Here is a 25,184-nt window from a genome sequence, read left to right on the forward strand (position 1 = left end):
GCTGAATAGAAACCACGCTGGACACTTCAGTGAACACGATGGGACGGGATGGCCTTGGTGGTATCCATCGTGATTATCTCGATGGGCCTGGCAGGCAACACTGGACTATGTGGAAACCACGGTGGGAGCCTATGGATGTGTATAGTCGCGAGAAAAAATATTAGCACAGATCACTGGCGATCAGAATTCGTATATCTCACCACGCGGCGCTGCGGTACGCAGAACTGCCTAACGGGCAGTTTCCATGTTTGCAGCCTAGGGGGGACGGCAGGAAGTAAGCTTTATCAAGCGTGCACCGCCCGAGCGTTGAAGTGCCGACCCTACGTGACTGTGCTTGCGGAATTTATTTTGGCTCGGTTATCGTAAGCAAAGATTGCTTCTTTTTATTACTGTTTTTTTATGTCCGCGATGGTTTGTCAAAAGGAACTCGCGGGAACAATAGATGATAGCGCTGCTTTTAGTCAGTAATTTTGGTGTCCGTGGCAGTCCGCAGTAATTTTACTGTCCGTGGCAGACCCCCTTAATACTGTAGAATGGGAACGGTCCGGCACTCTCGTTATCAGACTCTCCGCCACCCCCAGTGCCAGGCGTTGTCATTCCGGCCCTCTGGTGTTCCGTCATGTGTGCTAATCTTTTTTACCCGCGACTGTACCTACTTGTTTGGCATGGCACAAACCATGGCTGCATTTGAATGGCCGATGCTCGGCAGCAGATACTGCATGCATGTGCCTATATGGTTGACAAAATGAAACTCATCAGTGCACTAACAATCTCAGTGGGTCCAATCCATCAAACGTACACTTGGCACTTTATGCTGTTAGAATAAAAACTGCAAGACAAATTTCTCTTTTTTACACGTGCATTTGTTGACTTGACAATTTCACAAAATTTTTTTAAAAAGTAACGACTTATATACTTGGGCTTAGATTACCATTAGCAAAACATTTGAGAAAAAGTTTACCTTCATTGTTCACAAAATAATAAATTGCAGGTTTGCAGAGCCCTGCATGCCTGAATCCAAACACTCAATTTCATTCAGAAAATTTTATTGAGCGTGCATTTCAAGACATTACTAATTCAATTAACAAAATTGTTAAACACATAGCTGGCTACACAGCTTCTTTGTAGTAGGGTTACGAATACAAATATATACACAGAATATTTCGACAAGGCTGCACTTTTATACATGCACCTTGGTACACAATTACCAGTACAACACTGTTTTTCAAAACAGAAATGCAGATATATATAAACACAATATGAGGATCTAAATTACACAGCATATTTCATACCAAGAATTGATTTGGTTTTCACGTTGGAAGAGAGAACTCCACTATAGGAAATGCACACCTTAACTGTAGTCTCAAGAAAGCATATACCATGGAGGTTGTTCTCTCGACGCGCGTTTCAACGCTGCCGCCTCGCACGTCATGCTGCCGATCAAACAGCGTCACCATGTTTTTACGACAACCTGCTCTCTACGACTGCTACGTTGGGTACTTTGTTAGCCTTGCTGATCTCCCATCAACATAAAAAAAAAACTTCCCCATACAAACAGAAATCGGCATGTAATTTCGTGAATGAGCAAAGCAGCAAGCGATACTGCCGTGAGAACTCATGCATTTTTCAACCGCAGCGCAAGCAACAGGTCGTTAATTCGCGCGTTTCTACCAGTGGTAATTGCTCGCAATCGCTGCAATATCTGTGGATGCCGATACGGCTGAATACCCAATAAAAATACCGAAAATAAAATAAAAAGTAGGATACAAGCTTTTTCACAACGAAACCGAAACAGAAACTGGTTGTCACCGCCAGGTGGCTGCCGGTAGCTGTTTTTCTGTATAACCCTCATGGCGGTTCGGGTGCTGCGTCGCGTGCGTCGCGCTTCGGGGCTTGCTACATTTCGCTACTTGGATTGTGAGCCGTCGTGAACTGTGTTGTGGTTTGCGTGTGTTTCTTCTGGCACAAGGGTGCACAATCGCGCAGTGCTGTCGACGTATCCTATTCGAGGCAAAGGGTAATTTTTCTGGTCTCTCTAACGTTTCAGTCTGTGCGCTTCTCTGTGTAGTCCAGGATGGGTGTCCAGGCACAAAGACGCGCGGGCACTGTCGCGGTGGAAATGTTCCAAATAAGGCCTGGAATATTTTCTTCTGTGTGACTGCGTGGTAGAGTGTGCCGGCTACGTAGCACTCGTGCTGAACTCTCACTGGTTGGTGTAGTGCCCGTGACACGAAGGCAAACAGCGTTCTGCACGACTACGCAATCATCTGAAAAGGTAAGCAGTACTCGTGCTTTATCCGAAGCATATAATGCTGGAACGGTGACCTGTCGTACTGCTGCAGTATTCGTGTTCAATGTTATAAAAAGCGTTTAAGGCGTTTTTGTTGTCGCCGCGGTGAGTTGCTCTGTCGCTGTTGGTACTTGTTTTGGCAAAGGGGATGCGACCGTGCGTGCGCTAGCTTTGCATGATTTTGGTATGCGCATGTTTGCGCGTTTTGTTTCTTGTTGAGCACAGATTTGTCCACGTATATGCCTCGTTCTACGCGTTTCTGCCCATGCTTGTTCACACCACCGCGCACGTTTCAAGGACCGGCACTTTGGCTGTGCGTAAAATGTATGATTGTCTTTCAAGATAGCGTTAGCACTTTGAGGGGGATTGAAACACTTTTTATTCGCCGCGGTTTTTGCTTGGCCCTAGAGTGTTGAACCTTAGGTCGTGGGGTCGATCCTGATGGCAGTAGCCGCATTTCGATTTAGGTGAAATGAAAAAAAGAATGCCCCTGTGCTGTGCGATGTCAGCTCATGTTAAGAAATTCTAGGTGGATTAAATTAATCCGGAACCCTCCAATGCGATCAGTGGCCATTTTCCGCATCTGAATTCAAACCCCACTATAAATGAAGCACTGTCTCAGGTTGCAGTTACTAACGAAAGTTAATTTCCGGCCGTCAGGATCTAATTTTGAAATCAGTATGTGAACATATTTTTTTTTTATGATGCCGATAGCGTTTCTGGCTACCCAGAGTATAGTATCTTGCATTTCGATCATCTGCTGTTTGAAAATTGGTTTCTGAGGAAAAGAAGTGACGCAATAATTGTCTCAGTTATTACGATGTTTATCTATGCTTTCGAACGCAAATTGTTTTGCTCATAGCAAGATTCCTTTACTAGTGCTAGGGGAACTGATGCATTTTAAACAGGGTAGTTTTCCTTTGTATTGAGGCGTATTCTTGGGCAAATATATTTTTCCTGATCTTTTTACATTCATGTGATATTCACTGTTAAACCGAGTTCGCATGCTTGTTTTTGTACTCCTGTCATAGTGATAATGGGAAATTGGTATCCGCAGGTGGCACATCTGTCTTCCAGTCCGAATCAATGGCATGGATTTTGTGGCCACCAGATGAAGTCAAAAGCTGTGTTGTAAGTTGTTACTGCATTGTGCTTTGTTTTTGTTGTTGCCATGAAATGTTCTCTTACTTTCATTGCTCTTTTCCTTAATGCTACTGCTTGGAGCAGTTTGGATAGCTCTGGCCTGACATGTTTACATGTTTATATAAGTAATATTAGGATGCTGTCAGAATGGGCCGGTTGCAGGCCATTTGAAGTTTTACATTCAATATTGCTCGTCTTTTAACCGTTGCATTCTATGCATGAAGTGCGAAATGTCTGCATGTTTTTGGCTGCATTATGTGATACTATTTGACTACGAATATTATCATTATGATTCATGTGTGTTAACTTAAATATGTGTTTTTATGCCACTCATCGCAGGTCACAGATGTAAAAGAAAAAGTTCCCACATGAGAACTGGTTTCATTACTGCTGCCTTGTTTTTGCTGAGCATGGAGAGCTGAGATAATTGGTTCTGGGTAGAATTATGAGACATCATTCCAGTGTACAAAAACACATGAACGAAGAGAATAGACTCCATGGACCCCAGACTTCAACTGAGGTTGACTCCACAACATGAGCTTTTTACATGCAAAGTGGTACTAGTGACCCCTGTGGCTGAAAAGTGTTTCCTCGACCAGGTAACAATTATTCAAGGTTGCAAAAACAAAAACATAGGCGTAAGGTTAACTTGTCACTCAAGTTGAATGCATTGGCGTGACTAAACATTGCCTACCTGGCTGACCCAACACACATTTTCGTTGAGATAATCTTTTTCTTTTTCTGCCTGCCTGCTCCAGTCGCCTTACTTCGGCATTGACGCTGTCACGACTCTTTGACAGCATCAATGCGCAAGTAAGGAGACTGGAGCAGGCAGTTTTCACAGGAGAAATTGTAGCCTTAGTGGTAGAAAGCCAGGTTCGAGAGATGAAGTGTGCTGGGCAGCGCAAGCCGGAAGACAACGCACATTCGCAACAGTAACCTGTCATTGTGCCCTATTGCCATCAGGTGTCACACCGCCTCAAGAAGGCCAGTGACAAACACGATGTACGTGTCGTATTTTCAGCTTGGGAAAGCTGGGATGCATGTGCGACCTGATAAATGACGTTACGAAAAAGCCTGCCTACAAAACTAAGCACACCAAACCCCTCGTTAAACATGAGGTTGGCATGGTGTACAGCGTCCTCCTTGCCTGTGGCAAACATTACATTAGACAGACGAGGCTTGCATCAATGAACGCTTGCTTGAACATCGCAGGATAGCTGATTCATTAAGTGGCTGAGGTCATTTAGCTGAGCACATTCGCCTTTGCTCGCACAAGCGCGCATGCAAGGCGTTTTTGAAAGAAACACATGCCTTGTGAAAGTTTAGCACTTGAAAGAGCTCGGAAATTTTTTAAGCCTTTTGTATCTGCTGAAAAAGAGAATTACGTCAGCAGCCCTTCTGCAGCGTACCAGAAAAAGAAATAGATTATCTGGAGGCAAATATGTTTGCTGGATCAGCAAGGTAGGTGATGCATACGCGTGCCGATGTGTTGAATGTGAGTGGCAAGATACCTTTGCCCCTATGTTTTTTTGTGTTTTGGTTTTTGCCGTCCTGAATAATTGTTATCTGGTCGCGGAAATACTTTTCAGCTCCAGGGATCACTAGTACCCCTTTGCACATAAAAAGCCTGTGTTGTGGAATAAACCTCAGTTGCAATATGGTGTCCATGAAGTCTACTCTCTTCATCCGTGTGATTTTGTGTGCCGGAATGATGTCTCATAATTCTCCCTTGTTTTCAGTGAATAAGGAGGGCTTCTGGTGTCTCTTTTTTGTATGTGATGGTTATAACAAAGTGGCTACCCATAAACTGTCATTTTGGGCTTAATTGAAGGATCCTTGGGAATTTGTTTGACAGCATATTCCGTGGGCACTTTCTTGAGAAAAATCAGTTATTTGTTACCCATTTCACTGCATTAACCATTGCTTCTCATCACGTCTCGACAGTCATTGATAAGCACAAGCTTTCGAGTACCTGAGGGCTGTGTGAGAAGCCTTCTGACATACTTTAAACTACTGAGGATATCTGAAGACAGATTTTACCAATAATAGACCCTTTAGAAAATTCAGTCTGGCAACTCGGCAGGCATCATCATCAGCAACTTTCGTCGGCGCCGGGCGCCATATTTTGGGCGCCTTTGGCTGGAAGACGCGCAGCTGTAGCGCTCTGCACAGCCTTTGCACTAGTTTCCACCTTGTGGCATGTCTGGTTGCGTTTGTGAAAGCGATGGCGGAAAGTTTGCAGTGGTCGAGGGATCTGACTGTCATCCCGGGCGGATTTTCGGAAAGGCTTTTGGACTCCTATTGTCCGGCCGCACCTCTCAGCGAAGCTACAAGCCGGTATTACTGCGATCCGTTGACAGGCGGAAAATTTGCAGTGGTCGAGGGACCTGAGTCATTCCCGGCGGATTTTCGGAAAGGCTTCTGGACTCCTATCGTCCGACCGCACCTCTCAGCGAAGCTACAAGCCGGTATCAATGCGATCCGTCGACAGTGCGCGTTGCCGTGTCACCCTGCAGGTCGAATCTACTGTCGATAAAGGAGGGATAACAACACTTGGACCGGACTCGACTACGAGCAGGCGCACTGCAGGGCGAAATGCGTGTGGATCCGGATACGGGCGCTCGATCAGCAGTGCCGGTGCGCTAGCCGTCGGTGCGAAACAAGTCGCGTTGTAGTTGTACACCATCTATGCCTAGCGACGACTAGGGCAGTCGGGGACCAGCGCGCAGTTCGTCGCCCGGCGTTGCCGCAGGCGGTGTCGTTGCCGAAAGCTCCACTCTAGCACAGGCATCCTGTCGTTGCTAGAATCTAGCAACCATCCTTTCTGGTAGCATGGCTGTTTTGTATTTTCTTGTGCGAACGTGAAGTAAGCCGAGCCTGCCGGCCGGCTTGGATCACTTCTGCCGGCGTCATAAAAACGAGCTAATGAGTGTTCTCGACGTAAATAATAAACCCTAGGATAGGGAAATGAGAAAAGATACCGTATTTCTGGGTCATTGGTCAATACCGAGTTGCTGGTAAAAGTGACAACTGTGGTACGAGCGAATTTGTTGCGAGAACCGCCTCGAAGCTGCCGCTGGCCCGACGCCGGGGTCCGGCTCGACTGGCTCCCGCTAGCTCCGCTGCTGAAGGCGCCGTAGAAATTGACCATACTATTATTTTATTGTGAGATGATGCCGTTGACAGCAAAGCGGAGTGAAGAATAGGCCTTCAATCATAGCGCAGGCGACTTCCGAAGCGCCGGCCCCTGCCGCTTCGATGCGAAGCAGCCTATAGGCCTAGCGACGACCACGGTAGACAGGCAGCCGCAGAGCTCATCGCCCGGAGCGCCCGCGAGCGGGGCTGTTGCCGAAAGCTCGCAACATCAGCTGGCATGCTTTGTCGCCGCTCGAGTATAGCTGGCAGTCTTTCTGGTAACAAGGCGATGCCGTTTTTTCTTGCAATATTTGTACACCAAGCCAAGCAGCGCTCAGGCACTGCTGCGCTGCGGCGAAGTGCGACACCGGTTGTGGGCGGAGCTTGGGCAGAGCGGCGCAGCAGTGCTTGCCGCTGCGTGTGTCCCTGCTTGCTGTGGTGTGGCAGTTCAGAAGCGGCGACCGGAGCGTGTTGCCGGACATGTGTCTCCTGCCTTAGCCAGAGTGCATAGGCCCTGACCGAAAGAAAACACAAAGCTGCTGCTGCTGCACTCCGCCTATGTCGCCGTCGTTTGCTGCATGCTCGCAACGGAGAGAACGACGGCGCTCCTCGCCGCGCCGCATCGTCGTGCTCTCTTTCGTGCACACGGAACTCTCTATGAATGGACGTGGATGCTTGAAAATCCAAAACAAGCGCGTTTGAGCTACGTTTTGATTTTCTGACGCGCCGAAACAGTCGCCAGCATCGGAATGCATGTACTCGAGTGCGCCGAAGGTGGCATCTTTATTTTTGTGCTCACTATACAGCGGAGCGGCTACACGGTAGAAGGAACCTTTCGCTGCTCTTTCAATACTTATATAATTTATTTTAATGCGAAAACGAACAGGTCACGGACGAGAAGAATGAAGCATGCAGCTACTCCGTGCGCTCCGTGCTCTGGAAACACAGCTTGCTTCCGTGCGCGTCTCTTCTCCGCGCTGGCTGCAGAAAGGCACACAGCAGCATGCCGGCATCGCGACTATAGCTTGGTGCAGAGAGCCAGTGTCAAGGAACATGGCTAGGACACAGAAACAAGAAAACTGAGCTTGCTGTGACTTCGCCGGGCGCCGTACTTTCCAATCTGGCCCGAGCGCATACCGGCAGGCGTATGCCCAAGTAATGGCGGAGGTACCGCGGTTTGCGCGCCACACACCAGATGGCGCTGAATTTTCTAAAGGGTCTATTGTTAGCGAATCCAAACCTCTTGGTTCTATCCCTGACAACCTGAAGCTGACCTGTCAATAATTAAGGCTGGAAACCGTTCTGATCCCCAAACTGTTCTCCTATTTTATTGATGTGCATTTTGCATGAACTGTTAGAGCACGAAATGAGTCCGCATATTACTTGCCACCATAATTCAAACTAATATTTCTAAACCAGTCATCAGGGCTCCCATTCTCTTTACTCATGTGCAATCCAACTTTTTGAATTCACAACAGATTATCACCCAAATTTAGATTCTTTATTTTAGGCAAGTGTCATCGACTTCAATTTCTCCAAAGCTTTTCATGTTTGTCATTATAACCTTTTAGCTACACTCTCATGATTGAGCCTTCATTCTTTGATATTAGTGTAGATTCATTGCTTCCTGTTCTACGGCTGGCCTTAAAAAACTATTGTACTTCTTGTCTTATGAAGCCCAGCATATCAATATGCAAAATCATAAGGCGCCCCTCATCCTGAGTCACTTTGGGATGTTAAACCCCCATAAACCAAACCAAGCACATTACTAAAGTACATTAATATTAGCCATTCAATAACAGTTTTTGTCTTTATGTCCCAACCTTGTCTTTATGACTGCATTATTCAGAAGGATGCCCCAACTATCTCAGCTACTCTGACTGTATTGACTTTTGCAAGACGGATGAATGGGCTTGTTTGTAATTCGTGTCAAAACAGCGCAAAGAAGAGAAAGATGAGGAAGGAATGCGACGGTGCGAGTGCTGACTTTCAAGAAGGTTTTTTGGAAAGCACATCAAAATATATACATTGTGGCCTAAAAAAAGAATGAAGAAAGGGCGCCTTGTAACATTCACTTTGGATCTGTCAAAAACAAAACGAAAGTTGAATATCAAGCATTTAAGAGCATGAACTCTTTCTTAGGGAGCGATAAAGAAGGTGTGTTAACACATTGATTGCGTTTTTTATACAATTTCAGTGGCCTCGATCATCTCATGCACAAACTTTTCTGTGTCTGTCTAGCACAATGCAGCACGTGAATTACGCCTCACAGCAATCAGGATGTGGCAAACGATCGCAGTCGCGAAAGTGAAACATCAGATTCCCTCTGCTAGCTTTGTTCGCATCGTAACGGTGGTCTTTTGACCTCTCATTGGCACCTCTGCTAGTTTCTTGCTGAAGTTGATACATTAGCCAGATGGTTCAACTTTAGATTATTACATAGTTTCTGGGCTCTGGACATTGCTATTAACAAATAAGCTGCTGTGTGACACTTGAACTCAGAATTAACTGCCTCCGTTGCCTTGGACAGAAAGACGCCTTTAGACATGACCACAAAACCACCTTCTTTATCAGCAGTTGAATGCGATAAGGCCCACCGTCTTAAACCCGTTACAGTTCAGCCTGCGGGCAAGTTCCTGGCATGGTTCAAACCACGACACCCCATCAACCAACGCCCCCTGAAACACACCTGTCACGCTCAGGTCCAGGCACAGGAAGGCAAGACGTCAAAGTATGGCAAACAGCTCCAAAATAGTCCTCTTCGAAGGAACAATGGCAAATTTTGGCCCGTAAATGCTTCAAGCAGCAGACGAGGCAGCAACTCAGCGTCGACATTGTGCACCTTGTTTTCAGACACTCGTGCCTTGGCTTCTCTGCTCCGGGCTAGTGAGCGTAAAGTGGCTGCAAAGTGGCATTCCAGATGGCTTTCACCTGGTCAACGGTGCGTGACACCGTCAACCAGCCACTCCCTGGCTTGTTTTCAGGCACAAGAGTTTGACAACAAGGTGCACACCTTCAGCTTTGAGTCGCTGCATCGTCTGGTCCTTGAAGTGCTCATGGACCAAAATTTTCCGTTCCTCCGAAGAGAACTATTGTGGAGATGCTTGCCATGGTTTGACGAGTTGCCTTTTCCACGCCCAGACCTAAGTGTGACAGGTGTGTTTCGGGGTGTTTTGATGAAGTGTCACGGTTTGAACCCTCTTTAGGAACTTGCCCACAGGCCGAACTGTGTCGTATTTAAGAGGGTGGGCCCTCTTGCTTTCAACTGCTGATAAACGGTGGTTTTGTGGTCATATCGAAAGGCGCCTTTCACTCCAAGGCCACAGATGCAGTGTATTCTGAATTTGAGTGCCACTTACTATCTGATTTGTTAAAAGCAAAGTCCAATGCCAAGAAACATTAACAATCTAGAGTTTAACCACCAGGCTAATGCCATCAACTTCAGTAAGAAAAATTGTCCAGCTATCTTCTTTACCGCAAAGACCCATAAAGGTGACTGCTCCTTGAGGGTTTATGAGGGTTTAAGAGAATGGAACCTGTCAGAAACAAATCGCCTTCTCTTTGCGACATAAAATTAAGTTGCTGAGCATTGATGACTCCTCTCGTGTAAAATCTGCAGAGAAAGTAACGCAGTTTCTACACAATAACTCTCGCACCAGTTTCATGGGGTGCTATGTTGACATCAATGATTTATATTACGCCATCCCTCAATCGGGATCAATAATGTGTTGAAGAATTCATTAACCGAAATGGAGCAGTGGCATTCCAAACGTCTCAGGCGTTTTCGTGAATACTTTTTTGTCGCACTTTTAAGCTCATACCTTCAGTCCACCTTTATTACATTTCAGAATAGCTTGTTTTTGCAAAAAAAACTGTATTAGCGCCGCTGTTACGTGGCTTATTGCAGGATCTCCAATCCTGACGAAGCATTGTCTAAGGTGAGAGAGGAGTTCAGTCAAAGCCTCAGTCCACTTTGAATCACCACTGAAATTATAGAGGATATGTCATTACATTTATTGGATCTCAATCTTGGGTGGCTACACTTGTTGGGGTTACGAGCCAAGGGAAAACAAGCTACTTTTACCATTTCCTTCGGTTCAGTCTAAGCTGGTCAAGAGGTGTCACTAACCTTTGCTTCAAAAATTCCTTAATGAAATCCTGTTTGATTGCCATGACATCCAGTTTTGCCCAGCTCATATGCCGTTTGTCCTTTACTGGATATTCAGAACCTTTGTCAGTGTCTTTAGCCGATATTGCTTTAAACAGAAGTTGAATCATTCCTTTTGTGCCCCCGTCGAGACTGTAACTCCCAAAAGGAAGTGTGTACGTACCTGTTCCCTACATCCACAATTGGTCGCACCGGTTAAATAGGCAGTCGAGTTGGCGTTGATATTGTTTTTCTAAACCTATGAAGTTTCAGTACCTGTAGTCAACCGTGATTATCCATCAGAGTCTCATCGCGCACTGCACAGAAGACATAGTGTGTTCGAACGCCTTGAAATGCGGCTATGTTTACATTGGGAAAACAGGCAGTGTGTCACTGAGAGGTTTAAAAGACCACCACGACGATGTGAACAAAGCTTGCGGGAGAACTTTGATGATTCACTGTCGCAATTGCAATTGTTTGCCAGATCCTAAACCGCTGTGAACCCGAATTCATGTTTGCATTTTGCCTGACAGACACAGAAGTTTGTGCGTGAGATAATCGAGGCCGCTGAAATTTAAAAAAAAAAACCGCAATCACTGTGTTAGCACACCTTCTTTATCGCTTCCTAAGGAAGAGTTCATGCTCTTAAATGCTTCTTTGTCAGTTTTTGTTTTGTTTTCAACTCATGCAATGTGGTTGACACAAGGTGCCCTTTTTTCGTTGTTTTTTTAGGCCACAGTGTATATATTTTGACGTGGTTTCCAATACACATTGGCGATAGTCAGCACTCATGCCATCGTATTTATTCCTTCGTTTTCCTTGTCTTGTCTGCATTGTTTTGTCACAACGTATTGACCTCCTTTCCCACCTCTAGAGTTAATGGCATGGAGAAACCTTAACCAGATGCAGCCCCACATACTTGGAGCATGTCACGATACATGCTGCTGGCACCACAAAGGCACTCGGGTTTGTCAGGAGATGTCATGATCTGTGTGCTCTTGCCGTGCTGCGCAGTTTATGCATAAAAATTTGATTGATTCCAAACTGAAGTATTCCCTAGCTCTTTCAATTTTGCACCAAACTGTTTGAAGCTACGCCAACAACTCCCTTAATCCAACAGCGACACTTGGTACAGCATATGTGTAATCAGTCATCTCATGTGACCACCAGACATCACTGCATAAAGGGGGAAATCGCTCGTTTAGGTGTGTTCCATATACTCTACAATACTTTTCCACAACTTAATGTTAACTGTTGCTGCCCCGCTTCAGACCAGGATGCCATCACCACTAAATCAAGAAATTTTTCCTGTTCCCATTAAAGAATAAATTGGCTACCTCACCACATTTTCATTGCATGTGGTCCCTCAAAATTATGAAAATAAGTGATATCGCTTGGAGCATTGACACTGGTTTGTTTTACCTTTTGTTTGCTGCTGTTTTTATTTTTTGCAACTGATGTATCAATGGATTGTATGCCTCTTTTCGTAGTGTATCGTCTGCGACATCTCAGCTGTGCTACTGCAGTCACCCTTCTGATGTTACCTTTATATTGTCCCTCTTATTAATACCCCACTAAAAGCCTTCAGAGGACAAAAAACGATGGCTTTTTTATTTTGCTCATTATGGCACACGTCAGGCTTATGTTTACGGATATAGGAGAGGCCTTTGTCTTGCAGTGGTGCTAGTTATGCTGCTGATGATGGTACTTAATGACGAGCATACGATATATTGAATAAGAACCTCAAATTATTTTTCTTCTTGAGTGGGAATAGCTTCAGTGGTTCTTGATTTAGGTTCACTTTATTCCTGTGGCCACAATACGGAGTTTACTTTTTTAGCACTCTAATACTGGCAAGAATAAAAAGTTGTGGATCTTAATTCTTTCATTTGAATCTTTTCTGCAGAGTGCATCGCCCAGTTTTCCCAAGCCCTCATGCACCGGTGGTACATCAACAAGGCTGTTTCATGGGGCCCAGCTGCATTGACAAGTGGCTAAAGAAGAGCAAGAGGAGCATGAACAGAAAATAAAACTGGCTGTAGGAGCTTCATCTATTTTGAAATTTGCTGTCTCATTGCGACAGACATAACATTATGGCATGGCCCCTGCCCAACATCTCCCAGTCATTCCAATCTACCCACTCATGACTGGGCAGGTTGGAATGCCTGGGCAGGTTGGAATGACTGGGCACGTTGGAATAACTGGGGACGTTGGAATGACTGGGCACGTTGGAATGACTGGGCACGTTGGAATGACTGGGCACGTTGGAATGATTGGGCACGTTGGAATGACTGGGCACGTTGGAATGACTGGGCACGTTGGAATGATTCGGCACGTTGGAATGATTGGGTAGGTTGGAATGACTGGGAGATGTTGGGGCAGGGGCCATGGGGCAATGTTATGTCTGTCGCAATGAGACAGCAAATTTCAAAATAGATGAAGCTCCTACAGCCAGTTTTATTTTGTGTTCATGCTCCTCTTGCTCTTCTTTAGCCACTTGTCAATGCAGCTGGGCCCCATGAAACAGCCCTGTTGATGTACCACCGGTGCATGAGAGCTTGGGAAAACTGGGCGATGCACTCTGCAGAAAAGATTGAAATGAAAGAATTAGGATCCACAAGTTTTTATTCTTGCCAGTATTAGAGTGCTAAAAAAGTAAACTCTGTATTGTGGCCACAGGAATAAAGTGAACCTAAATCAAGAACCACTGAAGCTATTCGCACTCAAAAAGAAAAATAATTTGAGGTTCTTATTGAATATATCATATGCTCGTCATTAAGGACCATCATCAGCAGCATAACTAGCACCACTGCAAGACAAAGGCCTCTCCTATATCCCTAAACATAAGCCTGACGTGTGCCATAATGAGGAAAATAAAAAAGCCATCGTTTTTTGTCCTCTGAAGGCTTTTAGTGGGGTATTAATAAGAGGGACAATATAGAGGTAACATCAGAGGGGTGACTGCAGTAGCACAGCTGAGATGTCGCAGACGATACACTAAGAAAAGAGGCATACAATCGATTGATACATCAGTTGCAAAAAATAAAAACAGCAGCAAACAAAAGGTAAAACAAACCAGTGTCAATGCTCCAAGCGATATCACTTATTTCCTGAATTCTGAGGAACCACATGCAATGAAAATGTGGTGAGGTAGCCAATTTGTTCTTCAATGCGAACAGGAAACATTTCTTGATTTAGTGGTGATGGCATCCTGGTCTGAAGCGGGGCAGCAACATTTAACATTAAGTTGTGGAAAAGTATTGTACAGTATATGGAACACACCTAAACGAGCGATTTCCCCTTTTATGCAGTGATGTCTGGTGGTCATATGAGATGACTGATTACACATATGCTGTACCAAGTGTCGCTGTTGGATTAAAGGGAGTTGGTGGCGTAGCTTCAAACAGTTTGGTGCAAAATTGAAAGAGCTACGGAATACTTCAGTTTCGAATCAATAGAATTTTTATGCATAAACTGCGCAGCACGGCAAGAGCACACAGATCATGACATCTCCTGATAAACCCAAATGCCCTTGTGGTGCCAGCAGCATGTATCGTGACATGCTCCAAGTATGTGGGGCTGCATCTGGTTAAGGTTTCTCCATACCATTAACCCTAGAGGTGGGAAAGGAGGTCAATACGTTGTGACAAAACAATGCAGACAAGACAAGGACAACGAAGGAATAAATACGATGGCATGAGTGCTGACTATCGCCAATGTGTATTGGAAACCACGTCAAAACACTATGGCCTATGGCCAAAACACACTATGGCCTAAAAAAACAACGAAAAAAGAGCACCTTGTGTCAACCACATTGCATGAGTTGAAAACAAAACAAAAACTGACAAAGAAGCATTTAAGAGCATGAACTCTTCCTTAGGAAGCGATAAAGAAGGTGTGCTAACACAGTGATTGCGGTTTTTATTTTAATTTCAGCGGCCTCGATTATCTCACGCACAAACTTTTCTGTGTCTGTCAGGCAAAATGCAGAACATGAATTCCGGTTCACAGCGTTTAGGATCTGGCAAACAATTGCAATTGCGACAGTGAATCATCAAAGTTCTCCCGCAAGCTTTGTTCACATCGTCGTGGTGGTCTTTTAAACCTCTCAGTGACACACTTGCCTGTTTTCCCAATGTAAACATAGCCGCATTTCAAGGCGTTCGAACACACTATGTCTTCTGTGCAGTGCGCGAAGAGACTCTGATGGATAATCTCGGTTGACTACAGGTACTGAAACTTCATAGGTTTAGAAAAACAATATCAACGCCAACTCGACTGCCTATTTAACCGGTGCGACCAATTGTGGATGTAGGGAACAGGTACGTACAAACTTCCTTTTGGGAGTTACAGTCTCGACGGGGGCACAAAAGGAATGTTTCAACTACTGCTTAAAGCAATCGGCTAAAGACACTGACAAAGGTTCCGAATACCCAGTAAAGGACAAACGGCATATGAGCTGGGCAAAACTGGATGTCATCGCAATCAAACAGGATTTCATTAAGGAATTTTTGAAGCAAAGGTTAGTGACACCTCTTGACCAGCTTAGACTGAACCGTAGAAAATGGTAAAAGTAGCTTGTTTTCCCTTGGCTCGTTAGCCCAACAAGTGTAGCCACCCAAGATTGAGATCCAATAAATGTAATGACATATCCTCTATAATTTCAGTGGTGATTCAAAGTGGACTGAGGCTTTGACTGAACTCCTCTCTCACCTTAGACAATGCTTCGTCAGGATTGGAGATCCTGCAATAAGCCACGTAACAGCGGCGCTAATACAGTTTTTTTTGCAAAAAACAAGCTATTCTGAAATGTAATAAAGGTGGACTGAAGGTATGAGCTTAAAAGTGCGACAATATTATTCACCAAAACGCCTGAGACGTTTGGAATGCCACTGCTCCATTTAGGTTAATGAATTCTTCAACACATTATTGATCCTGATTGAGGGATGGTGTAATATAAATCCTTGATGTCAACATAGCACCCCATGAAACTGGTGCGAGAGTTATTGTGTAGAAACTGCGTTACTTTCTCTGCAGATCTTACACGAGAGGAGGCATCAATGCTCAGCAACCTAATTTTATGTCGCAAAGAAAAGGCGATTTGTTTCTGACAAGTTCCATTCTCTTAAACTACAACCCTCAAGGAGCAGTCACCTTTATGGGTCTTTGCGGTAAAGAAGATAGCTGGACAATTTTTCTTACTGAAGTTGATGGCATTAGCCTGGTGGTTAAACTCTAGATTGTTAATGTTTCTTGGCATTGGGCTTTGCTTTTAACAAATCAGATAGTAAGTGGCACTCAAATTCAGAATACACTGCATCTGTGGCCTTGGAGTGAAAGGCGCCTTTCGATATGACCACAAAACCACCGTTTATCAGCAGTTGAAAGCAAGAGGGCCCACCCTCTTAAATACGACACAGTTAGGCCTGTGGGAAAGTTCCTAAAGAGGGTTCAAACCGTGACACTGCATCAAAACACCCCGAAACACACCTGTCACAGTCAGGTCTGGGCGTGGAAAAGGCAACTCGTCAAACCATGGCAAGCATCTCCACAATAGTTCTCTTCGGAGGAACGGAAAATGTTGGTCCATAAGCACTTCAAAGACCAGACGAGGCAGCGACTCAAAGCTGAAGGTGTGCACCTTGTTGTCAAACTCCTGTGCCTGAAAACAAGCCAGGGAGTGGCTGGTTGACGGTATCACGCACCGTTGACCAGGTGAAAGCCATCTGGAATGCCACTTTGCAGCCACTTTGCGCTCACTAGCCCGGAGCAGAGAAGCCAAGGCACGAGTGTCTGAAAACAAGGTGCACAATGTCGACGCTGAGTTGCTGCCTCGTCTGCTGCTTGAAGCATTTACGGGCCAAAATTTGCCATTGTTCCTTCGAAGAGGACTATTTTGGAGCTATTTGCCATACTTTGACGTCTTGCCTTCCTGTGCCTGGACCTGAGCGTGACAGGTGTGTTTCAGGGGGCGTTGGTTGATGGGGTGTCGTGGATTGAACCATGCCAGGAACTTGCCCGCAGGCTGAACTGTAACAGGTTTAAGACGGTGGGCCCTATCGCATTCAACTGCTGATAAAGAAGGTGGTTTTGTGGTCATGTCTAAAGGCGTCTTTCTGTCCAAGGCAACGGAGGCAGTTAATTCTGAGTTCAAGTGTAACACAGCAGCTGATTTGTTAATAGCAATGCCCAGAGCCCAGAAACTATGTAATAATCTAAAGTTGAACCATCTGGCTAATGTATCAACTTCAGCAAGAAACTAGCAGAGGTGCCAATGAGAGGTCAAAAGACCACCGTTACGATGTGAACAAAGCTAGCAGGGGGAATCTGATGTTTCACTGTCGCGACTGCGATCGTTTGCCACATCCTGATTGCTGTGAGGCGTAATTCACGTGCTGCATTGTGCTAGACAGACACAGAAAAGTTTGTGCCTGAGATGATCGAGGCCACTGAAATTGTAGAAAAAACGCAATCAATGTGTTAACACACCTTCTTTATCGCTCCCTAAGAAAGCGTTCATGCTCTTAAATGCTTGATATTCAACTTTCGTTTTGTTTTTGACAGATTCAAAGTGAATGTTACAAGGCACCCTTTCTTCATTCTTTTTTTAGGCCACAATGTATATATTTTGATGTACTTTCCAATACACCTTCCTGAAAGTCAGCACTCGCACCGTCGCATTCCTTCCTCATGTTCTCTTCTTTGCGCTGTTTTGACACGAATTAGAAACAAGCCCATTCATCCGTCTTGGAAATGTCAATACAGTCAGAGTAGCTGAGATAGTTGGGACATCCTTCTGAATAATGCAGTCATAAAGACAAGGTTGGGACATAAAGACAAAGATTGTTATTGAATGGCTAATATTAATGTACTTTAGTAATGTGCTTGGTTTGGTTTATGGGGGTTTAACATCCCAAAGTGACTCAGGATGAGGGGCGCCTTATGATTTTGCATATTGATATGCTCGGCTTCATAAGACAAGAAGTACAATAGTTTTTTAAGGCCAGCCGTAGAACAGGAAGCAATGAATCTACACTAATATCAAAGAATGAAGGCTCAATCATGAGAGTGTAGCTAAAAGGTTATAATGACAAACATGAAAAGCTTTCGAGAAATTGAAGTCGATGACACTTGCCTAAAATAAAGAATCTAAATTTGGGTGATAATCTGTTGTGAATAAAAAAGTTGGATTGCGCATGAGTAAAGAGAATGGGAGCCCTGATGACTGGTTTAGAAATATTAGTTTGAATTATGGTGGCAAGTAATATGCGGACTCATTTTGTGCTCTAACAGTTCATGCAAAATGCACATCAATAAAATAGGAGAACAGTTTGGGGATCAGAACGGTTTCCAGCCTTAATTATTGACAGGTCAGCTTCAGGTTGTCAGGGATAGAACCAAGAGGTTTGGATTGGCTAACAATTATTGGTAAAATCTGTCTTCAGATATCCTCAGTAGTTTAAAGTATGTTAGAAGGCTACTCACACAGCCCTCAGGTACTCGAAAGGTGGTGCTTATCAATGACTTTCGAGACATGATGAGAAGCAATGGTTAATGCAGTGAAATGGGTAACAAATAACTGATTTTTCTCAAGAAAGTGCCCATGGAATATGCTGTCAAACAAATTCCCAAGGATCCTTTCATTAAGCCCAAAATGACAGTTTATGGGTAGTCACTTTGTTATAACCATCACATAAAAAAAAGAGACACCAGAAGCCCTCCTTATTCACTGAAAACAAGGGAGAATTATGAGACATCGTTCCGGCACACAAAATCACACGGATGAAGAGAGTACACTCCATGGACACCATATTTCAACTGAGGTTTATTCCACAACACAGGCTTTTTATGTGCAAAGGGGTACTAGTGATCCCTGGGGCTGAAAAGTATTTCCGCGACCAGATAACAATTATTCAGGACGGCAAAAACCAAAACACAAAAAAAACAAAGGGGCAAAGGTATCTTGCCACTCACATTCAACACATCGGCAGGCCTATGCATCACCTACCTGGCTGACCGAACAAACATATTTGCCTCCAGATAATCTATTTCTTTTTCTGGAGCGCTGCAGAAGGGCTGCTGACGTAATTCTCTTTTTCAGCAGAGATACAAAAGGCTTAAAAAATTTCCCAGCCCTTTCAAGTGCTAAACTTGCACAAGGCATGTGTTTCAGCTAAATGACCTCGGCCACTTAATGAATCAGCTGTCCTGCGATGTTCAAGCAAGCGTTCATTGATGCAAGCCTCGTCTGTCTAATGTAATGTTTGCCACAGGCAAGGAGGATGCTGTACACCATGCCAACCTCATGTTTAACGAGGGGTTTGGTGTGCTTAGTTTTGTAGGCAGGCTTTCTCGTAACGTCATTTGTCAGGTGGCACATGCATCCCAGCTTTCCCGAGCTTAAAATACGACATGTACATCGTGTTTGTCACTGGCCTTCTTGAGGCGGTGTGACACCTGATGGCAATAGGGCACAATGACAGGCCACTGTTGCAAATGTGCGTTGTCTTCCGGCTTGCGCTGCCCAGCACACTTCATCTCTCGAACCTGGCTTTTTACCACTAAGGCTACAATTTATCCTATGAAAACTGCCTGCTCCAGTCTCCTTACTTGCGCATTGATGCTGTCACAGAGTCGTGACAGCGTCAATGCCGAAGTAAGGCGACTGGAGCAGGCAGGCAGAAAAAGAAATACATTATCTCAATGCAAATGTGTGTTGGGTCAGCCAGGTAGGCAATGTTTAGTCACGCCATTGCATTCAACTTGAGTGACAAGCTAACCTTACACCTATGTTTTTGTTTTTGCAACCTTGAATAATTGTTACCTGGTCGAGGAAACACTTTTCAGCCACAGGGGTCACTAGTACCACTTTGCATGTAAAAAGCTCATGTTGTGGAATCAACCTCAGTTGAAGTCTGGGGTCCATGCAGTCTACTCTCTTCATTCGTGTGTTTTTGTACACTGGAATGATGTCTCATAATTCTACCCAGAACCAATTAGCTCAGCTCTCCATGCTTAGCAAAAATAAGGCAGCAGTAATGAAACCAGTTCTCATGTGTGCACTTTTTCATTTACATCTGTGACCTGCGATGAGTGGCATAAAAACACATATATAAGTTAACACACGTGCATCATAATGTTAATATTCGTAGTCAAATAGTATCACATAATGCAGCCAAAAACATGCAGACATTTCGCACTTCATGCATAGAATGCAACGGTTAAAAGACAAGCAATATTGAATGTAAAACTTCAAATGGCCTGCAACCGGCCCATTCTGAGAGCCAACTAATATTACTCGTATAAACATGTAAACATATCAGGCCAGAGCTATCCAAACTGCTCCAAGCAGTAGCATTAAGGAATAGAGCAATGAAAGTAAGAGAACATTTCATGGCAACCACAGAAACAAAGCACAATGCAGTAGCAACTTACAACACAGCTTTTGACTTCATCTGGTGGCCACAAACTCCATGCCATTGACTCGGACTGGAAGACAGATGTGCCACCTGCGGATACCAATTTCCCATTATCACTATCACAGGAGTACAAAAACAAGCATGCGAACTCGGTTTAACAGTGAATATCACATGAATGTAAAAAGATCAGGAAAAATATACTTGCCCAAGAATAACGCCTCAATAAAAAGGAAAACTACCCTGTTTAAAATGCATCAGTTTCCCTAGCACTAGTAAAGGAATCTTGCTATGAGCAAAACAAATCTGCGTTCGAAAGCGTAGATAAACATCGTAATAACTGAGACAATTATTGCGTCACTTCTTTTCCTCAGAAACCAATTTTCAAACAGCAGATGATCGAAATGCAAGATACTATACTCTGGGTAGCCAGAAACGCTATCGGCATCATAAAAAAAATAAGTTCACATACTGATTTCAAAATTAGATCCTGACGTCCGGAAATTAACTTTCGTTGGTAACTGCAACCTGAGACAGTGCTTCCTTTATAGTGGGGTTTGAGTTCAGATGCGGAAAATGGGCACTGATCGTATTGGAGGGTTCCGGATTAATTTAGACCACCTAGAATTTCTTAACGTGAGCTGACATCGCACAGCACAGGGGCATTATTTTTTTCATTTCACCTAAATCGAAATGCGGCTACTGCCATCAGGATCGACCCCACGACCTAAGGTTCAACAGTCTAGGGCCAACCAAAAACCGCGGCGAATAAAAAGTGTTTCATCCCCCTCAAAGTGCTAACGCTATCTTGAAAGTTAATCATACATTTTACGCACAGCCAAAGCGCCGGTCCTTGAAACGTGCGCGGTGGTGTGAACAAGAATGGGCAGAAACGCATAGAACGAGGCATATACGAGGACAAATCTGTGCTCAACAAGAAAAAAAAACGCGCAAACATGCGCATACCAAAATCATGCAAAGCTAGCGCACGCACGGTCGCATCCCCTTTGCCAAAACAAGTACCAACAGCGACAGAGCAACTCACCGCGGCGACAACAAAAGCGCCTTAAACGCTTTTTATAGCACTGAACACGACTACTGCAGCAGTACGACAGGTCACCGTTCCAGCATTATATGCTTCGGATAAAGCACGAGTACTGCTTACCTTTTCAGATGATTGCGTAGTCGTGCAGAACGCTGTTTGCCTTCGTGTCACGGGCACTACACCAACCAGTGAGAGTTCAGCACGAGTGCTACGTAGCCGGCACACTCTACCACGCAGTCACACAGAAGAAAATATTCCAGGCCTTATTGGGAACATTTCCACCGCGACACTGCCCGCGCGTCTTTGTGCCTGGACACCCATCCTGGACTACACAGAGAAGCGCACAGACTGAAACGTTAGAGAGACCAGAAAAATTACCCTTTGCCTCGAATAGGATACGTCGACAGCACTGCGCGATTGTGCACCCTTGTGCAAGAAGAAACACACGCAAACCACAACACAGTTCACGACGGCTCACAATCCAAGTAGCGAAATGTAGCAAGCCCCGAAGCGCGACGCACGCGACGCAGCACCCGAACCGCCATGAGGGTTATACAGAAAAACAGCTACCGGCAGCCACCTGGCGGTGACAACCAGTTTCTGTTTCGGTTTCGTTGTGAAAAAGCTTGTATCCTACTTTTTATTTTATTTTCGGTATTTTTATTGGGTATTCAGCCGTATCGGCATCCACAGAAATTGCAGCGATTGCGAGCAATTACCACTGGTAGAAACGCGCGAATTAACGACCTGTTGCTTGCGCTGCGGTTGAAAAATGCATGAGTTCTCACGTCAGTATCGCTTGCTGCTTTGCTTATTCACGATATTACATGCCAATTTCTGTTTGTATGGGGAAGTTTTTTTTTATATTGATGGGAGATCAGCAAGGCTAACATAGTACCCAACGTAGCAGTCGTAGAGAGCAGGTTGTCGTAAAAACATGGTGACGCTGTTTGATCGGCAGCATGACGTGCGAGGCGGCAGCGTTGAAACGCGCGTCGAGAGAACAACCTCCATGGTATATGCTTTCTTTAGACTACAGTGAAGGTGTGCATTTTCTATAGTGGAGTTCTCTCATCCAACGTGAAAACCAAATCAATTCTTAGTATAAAATAAGCTGTGTAATTTAGATCATCATATTGTGTTTATATATATCTGCATTTCTGTTTTGAAAAACAGTGTTGTACCGGTAATTGTCTACCAAGGTGCATGTGTAAGAGTGCTGTAATCAGCCTTGTCGAAATATTCTGTGTATATTTTGTATTCGTAACCCTTCTACAAAGAAGCTGTGTGGCCAGTATGTGTTTAACAATTTGTTATTTGGATTAGTAATGTCTTGAAATGCACGCTCAATAAAATTTTCTGAATGAAATTGAGTGTTTGGATTCAGGCATGCAGGGCTCTGCAATCCTGCAATTTATTATTTTGTGAACAGTGAAGTTAAACTTTATCTCAAATGTTTTGCTAATGATAATCTAAGCCCAAGTATATAAGTCGTTACTTTTAAAAAAATTTTGTGAAATTGCCAAGTCAACAAATGCACGTGCAAAAAAGAGAAATTTGTCTTGCAGTTTTTATTCTAACAGCATAAAGTGCCAAGTGTACGTTTGATGGATTGGACCCACTGAGATTGTTAGTGCACTGATGAGTTTCATTTTGTCAACCATATAGGCACATGCATGCAGTATCTGCTGCCGAGCATCGGCCATTCAAATGCAGCCATGGTTTGTGCCATGCCAAACAAGTAGGTACAGTCGCGGGTAAAAAAGATTAGCACACATGACGGAACACCAGAGGGCCGGAATGACAACGCCTGGCACTGCGCGTGGCGGAGAGACTGATAACGAGAGTGCCGGACCGTTCCCATTCTACAGTATTAAGGGGGTCTGCCACGGACAGTAAAATTACTGCGGACTGCCACGGACAGCAAATTAGCGGACTCCCACGGACACCAAAATTACTGACTAAAAGGAGCGCTATCATCTATTGTTCCCGCGAGTTCCTTTTTACAAACCATCGCGGACATAAAAAAACAGTAATAAAAAGAAGCAATCTTTGCTCATGATAACCGAGCCAAAATAAATTCCGCAAGCACAGTCACGTAGCGTCGGCACTTCATCGCTCGGGCGGTGCACGCTTGATAAAGCTAACTTCCTGCCGTCCCTCCCCTGGCTGCAAACATGAACACGGCCCGTTAGGCAGTTCTGCGTACCGCAGCGTCGCGTGGTGAGATATACGATTTCTGATCGCCAGTGATCTGTGCTAATATTTTTTGCTCGCGACTGTACACATCCATATGCTCCCACCGTGGTTTCCCATAGTCCAGTGTTGCCTGCCAGGCCCATCGAGATAATCATGATGGATACCACCAAGCCCATCCCGTCCCATCGTGTTTACTGAAGTGTCCAGCGTGGTTTCCATTCAGCCCAATATTGTTTACTGAAAGTGCCAGTGCAGCCACCATAATTTCCACTCAATCCAGGGTGCCCAACGTCGCCATTAGTGCATCCAGCATCTCTCCCATTCGCTCCACCAGCACCCAACGTGGAAACCAACACATCCAATCGGCCCACCGTTTTCTCCAACGTGGAAACCAACACTTCCATTCGGCCCACCGTTTTCTCCAACGTGACTTTTGCTGGAATTTTCAACAGGGTTGTCCGTTCTGCGTGCAGAATGATGTTCTTGTGAAGAACTTCGCAGCGAACAACAGTCTACCTCCTTGTTGTACCTGCAAGTCTGCGCGAAGAAGCTCTTCAGGCTTCGCATGACAAGCCGATAGCTGGACAGCTCTGGTTTTCTTGCACCCTCCGCTGCATTCAATAGAAATATTACCGGACCCGACCGACTGCTGCTGTTGCACATTACGTGAAAACCTGTCGAGATTGTCAGCGACGAAACACGCCTCCAACCCGAATAACAGGATTTATAAACCCTATTGAACGCTACTTAAGGTCCTTTTTGCAGATATCCATGGGCTTACTTGGACCATTCCGGAAGCCAACGTCAGTAAATAAGTGGCTCGTCACAGTGACTGACTACCTGACCCACCACGCCGAGGCAAAAGCCCTACCGAACGGAACAGCAGCAGAAGTCGCCAAACGTTCCGTGGAGTCCATTCTTTTGCGACACGGCGCCCCGATGTGCTCATCACGGAGAGAGGAGCAGCGTTTAGAGCGGAATTTACGCAAGCTATCTTGCGTTATAGCCAAACCAGATACCTGAGGACAACTTACGCAAGCTATCTTGCGTTATAGCCAAACCAGACACCTGAGGACAAGTTACGCAAGCTATCTTGCGTTATAGCCAAACCAGACACCTGAGGACAACTTACGCAAGCTATCTTGCGTTATAGCCAAACCAGACACCTGAGGACAACTTCGTACGATCTGCAGACCAACGGAGTGACTGAGCGCCTGAATAAAAACAGTCGCGGACATGCTAGCCATGTATGTCGATGGCGGAAGCAAGGCCTGGAACGTCACCCTGCCTTACATCTCCTTCGCCTACAACACCGTTGTGCAGGAGAGCACCAGGATGACGGACGCCTTTTAGGCTCCTTCATGGCAGGGAGGCCACGATCAGGCTAGACGCCATGCTGCCCAACGTTACCGAAGGAAACGTTGGGCAGCATGGTTACCGAAGGTAGCATCGAAGGTTACCGAAGGTTACCGAAAGTAACATCGCTTCCTACCTTCAATGCACAAAAGAAGCCGAAATACTTACCCGATTCCGGATCAAAAAGCAGCAGCGCACCGACGCCGGACCCTTAAAACCTACGAAGACGCAACGCGGAATGCAAGCTAGCAGACCGAGTCTGGGTTTGGACGCCGATTCGTCACAGTGGATTGAGTGAAAAGCTTTTGCGCCGCCTCCCGCACACACTAAAAAGCTTTCCATGCTGTTTTCTCTATAGAGGGCATGATGTGCAGGGTGTTTTAGCTAACTCTACACAATTTTTAAAAATAGGAGTTTTGTGTTCGCATACCAGTTTTCTCGGCGTAGCAT

The 25,184-nt window shown here is 45.0% G+C and overlaps 1 protein-coding gene and 2 long non-coding RNA genes across 4 annotated transcripts in view; 2 read left to right on the top strand and 1 right to left on the bottom strand.

Annotated features, from left to right (window-relative positions):
• LOC149326842 (acetylcholinesterase-like) overlaps positions 1-25,184 on the top strand; it is a 78,995-nt gene that overhangs the window by 31,085 nt on the left and 22,726 nt on the right. The window lies entirely within an intron of this gene.
• Positions 2,175-12,749, top strand: LOC149326844 (uncharacterized). The gene is made up of 3 exons (XR_016286184.1): positions 2,175-2,275; positions 3,348-3,421; positions 12,625-12,749. It is a non-coding gene; the product is annotated as an uncharacterized LOC149326844 (long non-coding RNA).
• Positions 12,891-21,596, bottom strand: LOC149326845 (uncharacterized). Its single transcript, XR_016286425.1, has 3 exons — positions 21,300-21,596; positions 20,154-20,227; positions 12,891-13,299 (listed from the first exon to the last, which is right to left on the bottom strand). It is a non-coding gene; the product is annotated as an uncharacterized LOC149326845 (long non-coding RNA).

This window comes from Amblyomma mixtum, chromosome 10 (assembly GCF_055824585.1).
Source record: "Amblyomma mixtum isolate Tamu chromosome 10, ASM5582458v1, whole genome shotgun sequence".
NCBI lineage: Eukaryota > Metazoa > Arthropoda > Arachnida > Ixodida > Ixodidae > Amblyomma > Amblyomma mixtum.